At 40.4% G+C, this 12,762-nt stretch overlaps 1 protein-coding gene across 3 annotated transcripts in view; it reads right to left on the bottom strand.

Moving 5' to 3' along the window:
- DGKH (diacylglycerol kinase eta) overlaps positions 1 to 12,762 on the bottom strand; it is a 169,066-nt gene that overhangs the window by 76,839 nt on the left and 79,465 nt on the right. Inside the window, exon 1 of one of the 3 annotated variants that reach the window (XM_007468615.1) lies at positions 12,317 to 12,425. The exons of the other annotated variants lie outside the window; for them this stretch is intronic. The gene's annotated coding sequence lies outside the window, so the exon portion shown is untranslated. Of the gene's footprint in view, positions 1 to 12,316; positions 12,426 to 12,762 lie in introns of those variants that run through there. 3 annotated transcript variants of the gene reach the window in all.

The following is a 12,762-nucleotide window of genomic DNA, read 5'->3' as shown; positions in this document are numbered from 1 at the left end:
GCATTCCTGGAATGTAGAGTAGGACATATCAAACGTCCCCATAGGCTCTCATAATAAAGGGGGAGGCATTAGTCATGGACTTGAGGAAACCTGTCTCAAAGCTGCTTATTATCCTATCTAAGAAGAAGGTATATATCATCTGGATATGATATTAATTTCAAAAATCAAACTACAACAATAATTACTTATACATTGATATAAATATTTGAGAATTCTGTAGCATAGATATGAAACGTTACTCCCTTGGGGCAAGATTCTACGAAAAAATGCAAGTATTGAAAAAATAAATTCCAACGGAAATTTGTTTGTAAGTACAGAAAACATTTATCCTGAAAAATCTACTAATTATAGAAAGGGAAAGACTCCTAGATGAGAGCAGAACATCTTTGCTAGGAATACGTATCTTCTTATCTACAAGAACACTTGACTACAGACTTATGGCAAAAAGGCAGTAACTCATTGATTCTTCAATCATCTCTGTAAATTAAGTGTGGTGTTAATTTTGTTACAACATATTGAAGAGAAAAAAAAATCTAGAAGCTCAATGAGTTGCCCACAATTACTTAATCCACTTCCTACATGAGGAGTTTAAAAAGTGTTACAGCAAATTAAAAAAAAAAAAAGATTATTCCTTCACTGTAAAATACTAAATTGAGTAACTATGGTCAACTCAGTAAATCTCTCTCACAGCTTCTCCATACCTAGGCTTTGAGAAGAAAGATGGAAAAGAGGTAGAGCTAAAACTGGCAACCATATTTTGATGGATGCCTACTGAAGAATGAGGGGCCAATACAATGATGTGAAAGATCTGCTCTAAAACACTTCAGATAAAATAGGGAAGAGAGAATAGATGAAGCAAGTGTGGCAACATCTAGATAATAGTAAGAGCTGGGCAGTGGTCATGTGAGGGTTCATCACAGTTATCCTGAGTCTGTGTATATTTGAAATTTTTCACAATTAAAAAAAAACAAGCACCAAATGTTTGGGAACCCCAAGCAAAACCCTTTAAGGAAATAAGAAGATGAGGGACGTGGGTGTCTTAAGTCTCAGCTTGCAGGCCATACCCACCAGGACCCAAGCCTCTGACCTCCTACCTCTTTCTCCCATAGCAAACTCAAATTAGGTGCGTCACGTGGTTCCCTTTCTCAAGTGACCTAAAATGTCCACAGAAGCTAGTGAAGTAAGACTTCTGATTACTGACTGAGATGGGGTGGAAATAAGCTGCAGAGAGCTGTGCAAATTTTACTTCCATATAATTCTGGAGTTTCAGTGACTCTGCTTAAGATTAGTTCTGTAGATCATAAAACTTGACTAAGGAATCATGGCTTCATAACAACGTCATTTTCTGTGCTAATTTGATTTTCCTCAAATATAAATAAAACATAAATTCTGGTACCTGTTTCCATGAGAAAAGGAACCACAGATGTCAATGCTATCAGTACCAGTATTCTCAGAATTTCCACAGGATCTCACTTTCTAAAAAGCAAAGTTACCCTTTACTTGAATTTAAAGATATAAAATACTCTAAAATCAAAATTTCATTGAAAAGCATTTAATGAAATGTTAACACAATAAAACAGAGACGCGTAAGGTGGCAGAACCCAAATATTTTTCAAATGAGCAACTGAACTCAACATTATATAATTATATAGTCTTAGAACCCTTACAAAAACTGTAAAAGAAAGCAGCCTATTTAATATCTTTATGGGAATATCTTGTCTTTAAGGCTTTGTTTCATACTAATGGCCCTAACCGTCACTTCCCAGAAGCATCTGGTTCACTAGAGAGCCAAAGGTAGAAGGACATAGTGAAATCTTACAGGGTAGAGACGACAGTCCCTATGAGGTTGTGGTCTTCTCTCCCTGCTCTCCCTGGAAAAAGAGACAAGGCGAAGGCTTCAGGGAGTCTACCAGGAAAGGCTATAAGTGTTACCTGCTGGAGTATGCTACTGTATCATTTACATAGATCAATTACTTGTACAATGACAAACCACTGTTTCTTCGAAGACTAATAAAGAAAGTTTGGATCCAAGTCAGTACTAAAAGTCTCTTAGAATTCAAATGAACTATAATTATTAATGTTAGTCAATCCCTATTGTATTAGTTTCCTATTGTTGCCATAACAAAGTATTCTTATACAGTTGTAGTAGTCAGAAGTTTAAAATCAAAGGTGTCAAAGGGCTGCATCCCTTCTGGAGATGGTAGGGGAGAATCTATGTCCTTGTTTTTTCAGTTTCTAGAGGCTGCCTGCATTCCTTGGCTTGCGGTGCCTTCCTTGATTCATTCCAACCTTCTGCTTCCACAGTCTCATCTTCTATGACTCTGATTCCTCTTGTCTCCCTCTGATAAGGACCCCTGTGATTACACTGGGCCCACTCCAGTAATCCAGGATAATCTCATCTCAAGATCCGTAACATAATCACAACCACAGAGGCCCTTTTGCCATATAAAGGGGTGTTCACAGGTTACAGGAATTAGGATGTAAACACCTTTAGGGTTCATTATTCAGCTTACCACACCCACAAAGTAAATATAATACATAGTTATAACTTTTTTTTTTTTTTTGCGGTATGCGGGCCTCTCACTGTTGTGGCCTCTCCCGTTGTGGAGCGCAGGCTCCGGACGCGCAGGCTCAGCAGCCATGGCTCACGGGCCCAGCCGCTCCGCGGCATGCGGGATCCTCCCAGACCGGGGCACGAACCCATGTCCCCTGCATCGGCAGGCGGACTCTTAACCACTGCGCCACCAGGGAAGCCCCATAGTTATAACTTTTGATACTGCAATAATGAACTGGTAAATCAATGACACCTCTACTATATTTTCTTATTATAGTCAGAATTTTAATTAATATCCACGGGTGCAAACAACTTTTCTTCAAAGGAATTAATAATTAAGTTCCTTAAAAATAGGAGGCTCTCATGCTGATAAATAAACAGAACTATTACTCCTGCAGCATCCTACATTTTCAGAGTGCCTTGCTGTCAATATGGTCACATACATTATCTCAGTGAATCATCCATATATACAGCTGGCCTACGTGATAGATAAAAAGAAATTTAACTTGTTTAAAATCACAAACTCGTTAAATAGGAGAGCCAGAGTTTACAGTCAGAACTTCCGGCTTCACATCATAACCTCTTTCCTTGTTAAACCAGACAAGTAGAGCTTGTTTCTCAGCTGCCTTTATGTGCACCATACAACCCTACTGAAAGTGAAATCTCTTGTGCTGTAATTTGACCTATCCAACTCTAAGAAACCAAGTGTCATCAAAACAATTATGTCGATTGAAAACAAAAGGGTTAGGATAAAGCAAGTTTCAGATTAGCAATAACAAAATAATATTTCCTGTAAATAATTAAGCTACAACTTCATTTAACTATATAATAGTATTTATAACTAAAATATCACTAAAAATACACTCAGCTCACCAAAATTGGTTTAAAAAAAGATCTAAAAATTACTGATCAGCATTCTAACAGGAGACCAAAATCAAGTAATATTTACACTGCCAATATAAAGCAAGCCTATTTCACAACTACCAAAGGGAATTAAAAGAATTCAGAACTGAAAGCCAGGCCACACAAATCAGCTGTGTAATTCTATGTACTTTGCTTAGTGTTTGCAAGTTTGCAAGCTCCCCATGAGTCCAACACCCAAGTGTTCGAAAATCAGAGCTGACTAATAACCTGATAACCTTATCTAAGGTCTCCACTTTCACTCTCTACCACAAGGTGCTATTCTCTCCTTGACTGCACTTTTCTCCACTTAGATAATAACATCTGATTATTTTCGGACTCCATCCACTTCATGTCTGTTGCACAACTGTATTCCAAAAGTCAAACACACACACACACCACAAAACATAAATAAATAAATAATAATAAATACAAGTCAAACACAAGTGTAGCACAGAGCATATTAATGTCTTAAGCAATGGGCAAAGATAATGGGTTAGATGAGCTACAACATTATGACAAAAGTGCTGAAGGTTACCTATGGTGATAGTTTAAAAACTTACACTCTCTATTTGAATCCATCCATCCAACTACTCATTCAGTCACTAGAAAATGTAAAGAGTGCTTATTATATGCCGAGCAATATTGCAGCCCTGGAGATACTCTGTCCTTTCACTCAAGGAGCTCATGGTACAATGGGGAACACAGATACGTAATTTCAATATAGTCGGTTCCTGTCATCTTCCAAACCACTTGGCCTGACTTAAAAGATCCTTCAAGATCTGGACCCTTATCTATGCTCTCAGCACCCAGGGTGCAACTAGAATACAGTGAAAGGGCAGCTAACCAAAACTGAAGGATCAGGGAAAGCTTTGTGGGAGATGATACTCAAGCATTTAAGGATGAATGTCAAGTAAGATTTCGGAGGGGGTGGGGAGGAAGCCAGAGAAGGGGAAAGGAGGAAGGGATATTGCAAATGAAGGGACACACAAACACACAGATGAAGAAAGGTCAAGGTAAGGACTGGTATTTTAAGTAGTGTGATATGACAATCACAGGATGAAGAACGAAGAGAAACCAGAGAGGTAGTTACGAAAAACCTTTTAATCACACTCAGGAGTCTGGATTTGATCTTCAAAGTGACAGAGCACTTCGAAAGGACTGTAAGCAGGAAAGAGACACAAAATCCTTTATTTTAGAAAGATAACTCTGCCAGCAATGGAGTGGGTCAGCTGGGTAGTCAAGAGACAGGGGAGAAGACTCTTACGAAACTGTGGGAAAGGCAAGACAGGACCAGAGTTCAGGGTGGCGATGGGGCTGCTGTGGAGAGAAGCCGTCTATGAAGACTGGAGCCAACAGCAGAGATGATTAAGGGTTTAATAGCTTTTTCAGAGGCAGCATTAACGGGCCTTGGTGACTGGCTCTGAAGAGAGATAATGAGGGAGCAGTTTAGATGACTCCAGTTTTCACATTTAGAATGAAAATCAGTTTAAAGCCCAAAATACTATTTATGGAGTAATTATAACAGGCCAGGACCTGTGTGTGCTAAAATATATCATATCATATATCATTTCATATATCATTTCATATATCATAGCATACCATATCACATCATATATCATATCGTACCATATCAAATTTCAACCACACAACTCAAAAAGCAGCATCCATTTTACACTTGAGGAACCTAAGGCTCAGAGAGGTTTGTAACTTGTCCAAGGTCACAAAGCACGCGTAGAATTTGAAACTAAATTGTGTCTGCTTTCCTAGCCATCTACTAGAGAATGAAAGAATAGCAAAGAATCTACTGGCATTATCCTAAAAGGACAGACAGAACAGGCTGTACAAGCTACTCAATTTTTCTCCCCTTAAAAGATAGTCAGGGATATTACAGTTATATCTCAATCCTATATATACTTGTACATTCTTTAAAGATGAACAAGAAAAGGTACTTGTAAAATAATAATAATAATAATAATAATAATAATAAATTTAATTTACTAATATTGACAGGTTTCTGCAAACCAGACACCTTTGGAGAACAAAATTTTGACAAGATTAGATAATCATATGTAGCACTGTATTTGAAGAATTACACAGTCCATGGGAAACTGAAAGGTTTTTCTGTTTGTTCAGTATTAATTTTAATAACAAGGAGCACAGTGATTTCAGAAATTCTTTACGGAGGCTGTAACACACACTTCCCCCGTAAAATAGCAGTGGCTGTGTGTTAATGGACACAGTAAAAGTTTTACCGCTCATCTAATATTTTTCGGCTGGACCAGTAGCTGGAATGACGCATTGGCCCCATTCCCTTGGCACCGCTCCTTTGGTTTGTAACCACACATTGCTCTGTACAGAACACATATGCAATGGGAATTGTCAAAACAGAATAATCATCTTGTTTGTACTGGTCACCACAACACTAAAACATGTCTAAAATCTAAAATTTCCATTACACCATAATCATACTTAAGGAATAGGGAAGATGTTTGAATACGCTAGAAATGTAAAAACAGCCAGGAAAACGATACTTAAAAAAGTACTTTAAATCGTTTTAATAGTCTTTAAAGCATCTCCATCAATCACCTCCTAGACATCACCAGGATATCTTACCATCATTTTAAATTCTCAGTGTCTGATTCACAATGTCTTCTTTTCACGCCTCACAGACCTGCCTGTATTCTTGTTTTCTACCCTTACTTAAAGGCATCATTTACGTACCAACCCCCCCAAATTCAACAACCCTACGTTAGATTCCTCCTCTCCCTTCTCCCTTCCCTTTGGCCATAGTTCTCCTGACTTTCCCCAAACAACTCTCATCCATCCCTCCCTTCCCTCCTATTACAGGTGGTCTGATATGTACCCTTATCATGGTTTCCTTGACACTGCAGCAGTGTCCAACATGGGCTTCCTACTAGATCCATCATTCTTGTCAAATGCATCTGCTAGGAAGCTGTCAGAAAGGGCTCCCATGTAGCATCTAAAATTGTTCTGAATAAGTAATTTGTGATACAAAAAATATTTCAGGGCTTCCCTGGTGGCGCAGTGATTGAGAGTCCACCTGCCGATGCAGGGGACACAGGTTCGTGCCCTGGTCCGGGAAGATCCCACATGCCACGGAGCGGCTAGGCCCGTGAGCCGTGGCCGCTGAGCCTGCGCGTCCGGAGCCTGTGCTCCGCAACGGGAGAGGCCACAGCAGTGAGAGGCCCGCGTACCGCAAAAAAAAAAAAAAAAAAAAAATTCAAAATATATTTAGAAGGAAAAGTACCTCTCCCTTTTCGAGCCTGTCCCCAGCTACCAAGTTTCCTTGCTGAAGGCAAGTATCTGTAAGCTTCCGTTACCCCTCCAGAGACATTCTTTGCATTTACAACAAATATGTGGTCTTTTGAGGTTTAAATGCATGCTTGTATGCACACACACAGAGTGACATTTTATACATGCATGCTGTTTCACATCTGGCTTTTCCCACTGAATAAAACTTGGAGTTTGGTGTGTATTGTCACATAGAGAGCTGATTCATTCTTTTTCATGGTTGCATAACATTCTACCGTGTGATATATTTCATCATTCATTTCAACCAGTCTCTAACTTGCGCATTTGGATTGTTTTCAATCTTTCCCTATTACAGTGTGCAATAAATATCCTTGTACATATGTCTTTGCACACATAATTGGTACATTTCATCACCTCTACTAATTCTGGATGATGTGGGCAGTAAAGGTACTGATGAATCTAAAAGACTTGAAAAAACTTTCTTTACAATCTACCCCATAAAGTACGTATCTTGATCATATTGTGTTAACGCCCAGGTTAAAATTTTTTTCAGTAGTCATTTTGAGTAGTCATGTCAGTACTTGCTGGTGGGCATGCTTCTACCCATCCTGAAAAGGCACATGCAACCTAGAACATCGTCATAGGAACAACACTTTACCTGTACGAAAACAAAACAAAACAAAACGCAAAACACTCTGATTTTTACAAAGGTCTCCAAAGGGAAAAGGATTTGCTGCTTTGTCCTGACAGCCTTTCTTACATTATGAGCCTAACAAATAGGGAAGTTCTAATTGAGCAACTATGAAAAATTAATTATTGTTGGCATCTTTTACTGATGGAATTCTGAAAGAGAAAAATGGCCATTTGTGCAGAAACCAGACCACAGAGGCCAAACATTCAACGCTTATAAACATGAGATCCATAGAACATACATCCATACAACGTAGAGAATACTGTGACTCTTCCCACTTGAAATATTAGCGGCAGGCCCATATGACTTCTGGTTACTACCCCAGGAACTACCCACCATCAGACATTCATACTGTAGAGGGTTGTGCTAGATTATTACAAAGCATTAGTGAAGTGTGTAAAAGCATCCCATTTGCAGGGACAAGATACCCTACCAACTGATCCAGACAGACCATGTCATTAGGTGATGTCCAGTGACTGGATCAATGGAAGACATAACTCAACCTGGCTGGAAGGGGCCCAATTAAGTGCTGATGTCAAGGGCCAGGTTATCCTATGGCCACAGCCTCTACTCTAAGATGCCAGCTCTGTTTAATTGCGTCTTGATAATAATCTGTTTCTCTCCAAGATTTAAAGACCATCTTCAGCCTTGAATCCCATAGCAGGCAGGGGGCAGCTTACAAGAAACTCCTGAAAGTATCCTAAGACAGCTGTCCAATCTTTCATAAACCCTGATCAGCTAACACAGCCTGAGTGTCAGGACTGTCCAAAAGCCTTCAGATCTGCTACCAGCAAGTCTCATCCTGTGACAACGAGAAAAAGTAAAAAGGAAAAAATATCTCCAACCGGAGAGCAATCCACCTGCGTGTTGTCTTCCAGGAGTAAAAACCTACCTTTGCCTGCATGCATTGAGATTTGATCTTGGCAAAGTTTAAACTGGGTCCATAGAAACGTTTAAGGCAGAAACTACTGAACTGAAAACTCTCTCCTTTAAACACTTTTTTGTTGGAAATTAAATTCTTACCAGAGACCTGTCACAATGCAGAGGGCAATCAAAACTGCTAATCCTCTCTCTTCTATTAAAGATAATTCACCTAACGACTATCACCAAAATTGACCTTGGGTGGCAATCAAGCAAGCACTCTAATCATTGCTAGCTGGTACACCCGTCTACACACCCTTCTTTCCACTTGTAAGGTAATGAGGATTCACTAGGAATGGCTGGACTGGACTAAATCCTATTTAAAATGTTGATTACTGCTATTGCACTCATAAAATTCCAATATGCTATTCATCCTCATGGAAAAATCACAGGCTTTAAATATTAATGATCCTACTTGTTAACTACATAAATTTACAAAAGCATGTTCTCTGAACCTCACCTCTTCATCTATTGAAGGGAAGGAAGAATAACTGCTTCATGGGCTTAATGAGATAATGAAGTGAGATATAAACTAAAAATTACCTGCTATGTGCTCATTACTCCTTATTGCGGGTTACAGGACCGAACAAAGAGGTTTTGGAAATGAATAATCATTTATTTTTCTTATCTATATTATAAACACCTTAAATTTTTAAAACATGTAGAATAATAGGCTTTCCTTAGTACTGCTTTAATATTTCATTAACATTCAAGGAGAACTTAAAACTATTTTAATATTAAAAAAAATAAGTGGTTGTTTTAAATTGTCTAATGGAGCCAAAATCTGAAAAGCGTAATGATGTGTTCTCATTTTTAGAGCATTTCATGCCAGATGCAAGGCCAGATTCTGAAGTCATCAATAAGACCAGGTGTGATGAACAAAGCACCCCTTTTTGTGTCCACATCATTTGGGTTTTGTCAGGGTGATTCAAGACTGCAGGAGGCTTGGATCGCTCATAAGGCCCAGGACTGCAAACATCTCTGGAATTTTCTGGAGCGTTTGGGCAACACCACGGCTCTTCACTACTCCCAGTTTCTTAACAGGGCACCAAGGATTCTGACTTCCTGGGAGATCTGGAACGTCAAACTCCTTAGAAAACAGGACTCTACCCTGCTGGTCAGTATAGAACTTCCAAGATACTAAAACACTTCAGGATTCTGCTGTTTCAGTCAGAGGCCACAGGATAACAGGATATCTTTAGCTGATATCCAGACACTGATGATGGTTCTGGTTATTTTTGTTTCAATTTTTTTTACTAGTAGCTTATTTTCCCATGTTAGGCCTCTATTCCAGGTACCTCTGTGAGACAGGATATGATCTCTTACAGGGTTTGAGGTTTCCTTCTGTACCACAAACGGGGATCAGAGCTAACCTAAATGAGTATGGAACTAAGGAGCCTTCAACTAAGAGGCTTCAGCCACGTTAAGACCACAGTGAAGACCAAGTAAATCCCATAGCCCTTCTCCAAAAGGGGCATGGCAAAGCAGCCAGGCTGGCAGCATGAAGAGATCTCCTGTGGAAGTCTGCACAGCTTAGAAGCCTCTGTACAACTGGATGGCTGGTCAGCCTGGGGCTGCTCTTTTGAAACTTGAGCAACCCTTGCCCGTCATCACGCAGAATCTCTCAAAAGAGAAAATGGATCTAGAAGTTTAAGTCCACGTAGCTTCAGCTGCTGTCTCCAAGATCATGGTGCGAGTGACGGCATCAGCTCAGGATCATCTAGTTGGAACCTGGGAAAGGCCTAGTACGTGGAACGTATCAGTGAAATGCAGATTTACAACTAGCCCAAGAACAGGAGGCTGTGCAGCATGTGGCCATTCACTGGGAGCCTCAATACGGCAGGGGCACTGTGGAGGTCAACCCTCCATGATACAGGCCTGACCTTTCATCTGGGTGGACGTCTTCCACTGCCCATCCCCAAGGTGCCTGAGGCTAAGGCTTCCCAGGGAACCAGCTTCATAAAACACTGGTGTTTAGGGTCAGGAATAAGCAGTTCTACATGGTCACCATATTTTGGTGGCAGAAATACTGACACCGGGTATGGGTTTGTGCAGAAAAGCAGATAAAGCAGTCCAGAGGATTTTGTCTATGGAAGCCTGAATGGTCGAAGAGTTTGGGTAATCTCTTCTCTTTCCTATAACTTGGGCCCCTGTGATGACACAGTTTCTAGTCTTAGTTGGGAGGCAGTTCATTGCTTTTTGTATCCCAAGAATCCTATTCTAAGGCCACATACTTTAAAGACAGGGACCTACTCCTGGAGGCTTTTAAACCTTTTCAAAATATGGTACTCAGTGGCCAATTCCTTTTCGTCACCACTGTATATCCAGACTCTAGCACGGTGTCTGATATATATAGCAAGCTTTTGATAACTATGTGCTAATGAATGAATGAATGTCTAAGGGCAGTTCTGGAAGTGGAGGACCAGGTGGGGAGTGGGCTGCTGTGCAACAGCCTAGGGGGATAGGAAAGGTATGGAGGCAGCAGGTGCAGGTTACTGACCAGGAGCGCCATTCTCTCCCTGAGTCATGGATCTTCAGCAAGGCCAGGACAGGGTAAGGGGCAAGTGGTAATGCCAAGCACGGCTACTTAACATGGTACCCTGTCTGGACCTCCAGGAACACAGTTCTCTCAACTATGAGGCCTCTTTCCCAACATTTTGATGGTGTCTATTCATACCATCATTCATCAGAGGGTCTGTCTGATGAAACTGACCTGGAGACCCATGGTCTGATTATGCAACCAAGGCCAGGTTCCCAGAGCTCCCGAGCTGCCAGAATATTCAAGGACATGCTCACTGGTTCTTGCCTTACTTTAGAAAGTCCATTTGAAAGATGTATGGAAGGTTACTAGTGATGGTGGAGACCTCAGTCAATCTATCTGAAAGGTTCATGGAAGAGTACTAATGAAGGTGCAGAGAAAGGCACAGTTCTCCCACCCACACCTTATTTCCACCCCAAGATTTTAGTCTAGCTACAAAAGGACCAACATTTTCTTACCTCCTAAGACTTGGGCCTAAGGAAGCTCACCATAATGCTAAGAAGTATTTCTCTGGGTTATACTCTTGGAAAAGATCTACATCACTCAATGAAAAGATAAACATGATACTCCCACAGAAACGATAAGACATTTCATTTCTAAAAGCCTGGTGTCGAGGTTATAGAAAACCAAATACAAATTTCAAACTTAACGTATAAATTAACAGATTCACAGTACAAAGTCTAACCTAAACTGTATATAAGTCAACTTTAAAAGGGAAAACAATAACCCCTCAAATTGCATGAATGTGGTATCACTTGAGAGTACAATACAATATTTTAACCAACATAGACATTAAAAAATATGAGGTTTGCTACCATCTGGCATCTAATAATTATGTGGAAATACTGCAATGGTTAATCATAGGCAAGAATCATGTTTTTAAGACTTATTGTTGGTATAAAAATAATCTGAATCATGATGTGTAGATTTCAAACAAGGATACATATGTGTATGGGTATATTATAATACTACACCACGGGGGAAAATTAGGAAACTGTGCTCTCTAGGCTAAAACTTGAAATAACACCTTTCCCTCAAAGAAAAATTAGAGTTTACAAATATCATTCATTCCTTCAACAAGACACATTGCTTCATTCATTTAACAAATATTTATTGTCTTTCCACTCTATGCCTGGCCCTGTGTTAGCCTCGGGGATTCAGTGGTGAAGAAAGCAGTCTTTATGCCTAAGGAAATTTCAGTCTCCACCATCTCCCCTCCCACATACACACACCATGTAACACTCTCTCCAACAGCATTCTTGAAGGAGGGTCCCTTAGCTCCTGCTGTGTCCTATAACGAGACGGGGTGTGTAAAATGTCCAGCATGGAGTCGAGCAAGCTCTACATCCACTGCTCCTTGCCTACTCCCAACAAACGCCAAGAGCTGAGAGCCCCAAATTCTGTACTAGCTGCACATAGCTATCAGTCATCCAACCTTGAGATAGTCATTTCAGCTCCTTGAACCTGAGTCTGCTCTGAGGACTCTCTTCTTGAAGGCCACTTTCCGATTGCAGGGAATGAGATGACTAGAGATTTCTAATAATGGGCAGAGCCATTACCTCACAAGAGGCCAATTCTATCAGATGACATTTCTAAAGTTCTCTTTTGTGTAGTGCTGAAACTGTCCTTCCGTGAATTCAACCACAGATCTTTGTCCTGTATGCCAAACCTGTCTACTGCTTCTTATCCATGATAATCCCTCAAATATTGAAAAGATGTCACATCTTCCCAAGTCTTTAACATAAAAAGTGCCCTTTGGGCTTCCCTGGTGGCACAGTGGTTGAGAGTCCGCCTGCTAATGCAGGGGACACGGGTTCGTGCCCCGGTCCGGGAAGATCCCACATGCCGCGGAGCGGCTGGGCCCGTGAGCCATGGCCGCTG

The sequence above is a fragment of the Lipotes vexillifer genome, unplaced genomic scaffold (assembly GCF_000442215.2).
Source record: "Lipotes vexillifer unplaced genomic scaffold, Lipotes_vexillifer_v1.1 scaffold479, whole genome shotgun sequence".
NCBI lineage: Eukaryota > Metazoa > Chordata > Mammalia > Artiodactyla > Lipotidae > Lipotes > Lipotes vexillifer.
The sequence above is the reverse complement of the archived record's forward strand: the minus strand, read 5'-3'. Positions and strand labels throughout refer to the sequence as shown.